The following is a 4,267-nucleotide window of genomic DNA, read 5'->3' as shown; positions in this document are numbered from 1 at the left end:
ATGTGTAGAAGTTCACGCAAGTGAGGAAAGTTCTCTGATCGCCATTCACTTGGGAGTGGCCAGAAACGATTCTTTTGCATATGACTCAAGCAGCTCACGACTTCCGGTCTTTGACCAAGTATCCTCTGGGTAGCCTAAGAACATCCGTTTGAAGGCGAGCTAACGTGAGAAGGCGAAACATCCCCTGCATAGGGTTGTGCGCTGGGTTTGGGACCCGCCACGTAAAAAAACACCCCCAATGAAAAGGAACAACAAGCCTCGGATGAGTGACCCCCCTTTTGATGACGACCATGGCAAACGAAATAAGGACTACGAATTGAGGGCATGCACCTGGAATGTCCGGTCCCTTAATTGGGAAGGTGCCGCTGCCCAGCTGGTTGATGTCCTCGTGAAAATAAAGGCTGACATCCCCGCCGTCCAAGAAATGCGATGGACGGGACAAGGACAGAGACAAGTAGGTCCTTGTGACATTTACTACAGTGGCCATATAAAGGAGCGCAAGTTTGGTGTTGGATTCGTGGTGGGAGAGAGACTCCGTCGCAGAGTACTATCATTCACTGCGGTGAATGAACGTCTAGCTACAATCCGCATCAAAGCGAGGTTCTTCAACATATCGCTGATTTGCGCCCACGCCCCGATGGAAGAGAAGGACGATGTGACCAAAGATGCCTTTTATGAGTGCTTGGAGCGCACTTATGAGAGATGCCCCCGCCACGATATCAAAATCGTGCTTGGCGACTTTAACGCCAGGGTGGGCAAAGAAGGTATCTTTGGCACTACGGTCGGTAAATTCAGCCTCCACGACGAAACATCCCCAAATGGGTTGAGGCTGATCGACTTCGGCGGGGCCCGAAATATGGCTATCTGTAGTACTAGATTCCAGCATAAGAAGATACATCAAGCTACCTGGCTGTCTCCGGATCGAAAAACCACCAACCAGATCGATCATGTTGTGATAGACGGAAGACACGTCTTCAGTGTTTTAGATGTGCGTGCGCTCCGAGGTCCTAACATCGACTCGGACCACTATATTGTTGCAGCCAAAATCCGCACCCGCCTCTGTGCAGCAAAAAACGCACGCCAACAAACACAAGGAAGGTTCGACGTCGAGAAGCTGCAATCACAACAGACAGCCGAACGTTTTTCTACTCGGCTTGCACTCCTGCTCTCTGAGAGCACTCATCAACAATTCGGTATAAGGGAACTGTGGGACGGCATTTCAAACTCCTTACGTACAGCTGCAACCGAAACCATTGGTTTTCGGAAAGTGCAAAAGAACAGCTGGTATGACGAGGAGTGCCGTGTCGCAGCGGAGAGAAAACAGGCTGCCTACGCAACGTTACGATCGACCACAACACGTGCGGGATGGGATAGATACCGAGAGTTGAAGAGGGAAGCGAGACGCATTTGCAGACAGAAGAAGAAAGAGGCCGAAATGCGTGAGTACGAACAGCTCGATAAGCTGGCCGACAGGGGTAATGCTCGAAAATTCTACGAAAAGATGCGGCGGCTTACAGAAGGTTTCAAGACCGGAGCATACTTAATTATGGAGGGAACACTTCTCCAGCCTGCTGAATGGCAGTGAAAGCACAACGCCAGGAGAAGGCGAACCCGAATCTCCAATCGATGACGATGGAGCAGACGTTCCATTACCCGACCATGAAGAAGTTCGAATAGCAATCACCCGCCTGAAGAACAACAAAGCGGCAGGGGCGATGGATTGCCGGCCGAGCTATTCAAACACGGCGGCGAAGAACTGATAAGGAGCATGCATCAGCTTCTTTGTAAAATATGGTCGGACGAAAGCATGCCCAACGACTGGAATTTAAGTGTGCTATGCCCAATCCATAAAAAAGGAGACCCCACAATCTGCGCCAACTACCGTGGGATTAGCGTCCTCAACATCGCATATAAGGTTCTATCGAGCGTATTGTGTGAAAGATTAAAGCCCACCGTCAACAAGCTGATTGGACCTTATCAGTGTGGCTTCAGACCTGGTAAATCAACAACCGACCAGATATTCACCATGCGCCAAATCTTGGAAAAGACCCGTGAAAGGAGAATCGACACACACCACCTCTTCGTCGATTTCAAAGCTGCTTTCGACAGCACGAAAAGGAGCTGCCTTTATGCCGCGATGTCTGAATTTGGTATCCCCGCAAAACTGATACGGCTGTGTAAACTGACGTTGAGCGGCACCAAAAGCTCCGTCAGGATCGGGAAGAACCTCTCCGAGCCGTTCGATACCAAACGAGGTTTCAGACAAGGCGACTCCCTATCGTGCGACTTTTTCAATCTGCTGCTGGAGAAAATAGTTCGAGCTGCAGAACTTAATCGAGCAGGTACAATCTTCTATAAGAGTGTACAGCTGCTGGCGTATGCCGATGATATTGATACCCGCGCCGTTAGTTCTGCTTTCTCCAGGCTGGACAAGGAAGCAAAACGAATGGGTCTGGCAGTGAACGAGGGCAAGACGAAATATCTCCTGTCATCAAACAAACAGTCGTCACACTTGCGACTTGGCTCCCACGTCACTGTTGACAGTCATAACTTTGAAGTTGTAGATAATTTCGTCTATCTTGGAACCAGCGTGAACACCACCAACAATGTCAGCCTAGAAATCCAACGCAGGATAACTCTTGCCAACAGGTGCTACTTCGGACTGAGTAGGCAATTGAGAAGCAATGTCCTCTCTCGACAGACAAAAACCAAACTCTATAAGTCTCTCATAATTCCCGTCCTGCTATATGGTGCAGAGGCTTGGACGATGTCAACAGCGGATGAGTCGACGTTGCGAGTTTTCGAGAGAAAAATTCTGCGAAAGATTTATGGTCCTTTGCGCGTTGGCCACGGCGAATATCGCATTCGATGGAACGATGAGCTGTACGAGATATACGGCGACATTGACATAGTTCAGCGAATTAAAAGACAGCGGCTACGCTGGCTAGGTCATGTTGTCCGGATGGATGAAAACACTCCAGCTCTGAAAGTATTCGACGCAGTACCCGCCGGGGGAAGCAGAGGAAGAGGAAGACCTCCACTCCGTTGGAAGGACCAAGTGGAGAAGGACCTGGCTTCGCTTGGAATATCCAATTGGCGCCACGTAGCGAAAAGAAGAAACGACTGGCGCGCGGTTGTTAACTCGGCTATAATCGCGTAAGCGGTGTCTACGCCAATTAAGAAGAAGAAGCGTAGGCGTTGATTTCGATCATTCAGTTTGTATGGAAGTTATATGCTCTAGTAATTCGATCTGAACAATTTTTTCGGAGATTATATTATTGCCCTAGAAAATAACCTGTGTCAACTTTTGTGAAGATACATTGTCAAATGTGAAACCTTTCTATAGAAGAACTTGATTCCGATCGTTCAGTTTGTGTGGCAGCTGTATGTTATAGTGGACCGATATCAGCATTTCCGACAAATGATCAGCTTCTTGAAGAGAAAATGACGTTTGCAAAATTTCAAAACTTAATATACCCTGTTCAGGGTAGAAAAATAAATAAGTTGAAGTTTGATTAGAAATACGAAAATCTTTTTCGACTACCCAATTTTTTGGTATACACACAGTTACCCTGTGGATAATATACTCGCACTAGTATATATTTTAATAAGAAATAAACAACTGATAAATTCTGGAAAGGCGTCATGACTAAAAAGTGGAATATACGAGAAATACTTAAAATATCATTATTTTTTGTTTTTGTTGATCTTATTTTAATATTGCCGACAATCGCACCAGAAGAATGTTGTAAACGGTAATACCAGAAAAAAGTGTAAATGTGAGTTCTAATAACACATATCAAATTTCGAAGCTTTAACTGAAATGAAGTTCAGTTGTAAACATAAAGTTGAGTTGTTAATAGGTTACGTAGTTTTTGTTAATGTTCAAAACATATGTGAATGCATCTAAAATTGTTTTAAAAATAGCACTCCAAATTGAAAAATTCGAAACAAATATGAAAATTTTACTAAATGTCAAATATATAAAGCTATGTACCTATGTAACGTATTGTATACCTTTCCAGAGTCGGGTAGCGCATTTATGTATGTACCTACACTAGACTTCAAACTTAATTTGACAAGCTTTTGGAATATAACATTGAATGCGGAGCTTTCAAGCGGAAGTTTAAAAGCACACACCTCTTTATCGGCATTATATCTAAAGTATTCCGTTCCCTTCATTGATGATGCTTTATTAACGCTCGCTCTCATTAAAATATATAAACGCCGTCTGCGATTCCGACCCAGGTGCCTGTTGATTCACTGA

This window comes from Bactrocera dorsalis, chromosome 3 (genome assembly GCF_023373825.1).
Source record: "Bactrocera dorsalis isolate Fly_Bdor chromosome 3, ASM2337382v1, whole genome shotgun sequence".
In the NCBI taxonomy this organism is placed as follows: Eukaryota; Metazoa; Arthropoda; class Insecta; order Diptera; family Tephritidae; genus Bactrocera; species Bactrocera dorsalis.
This window is presented reverse-complemented; position numbering follows the sequence as displayed.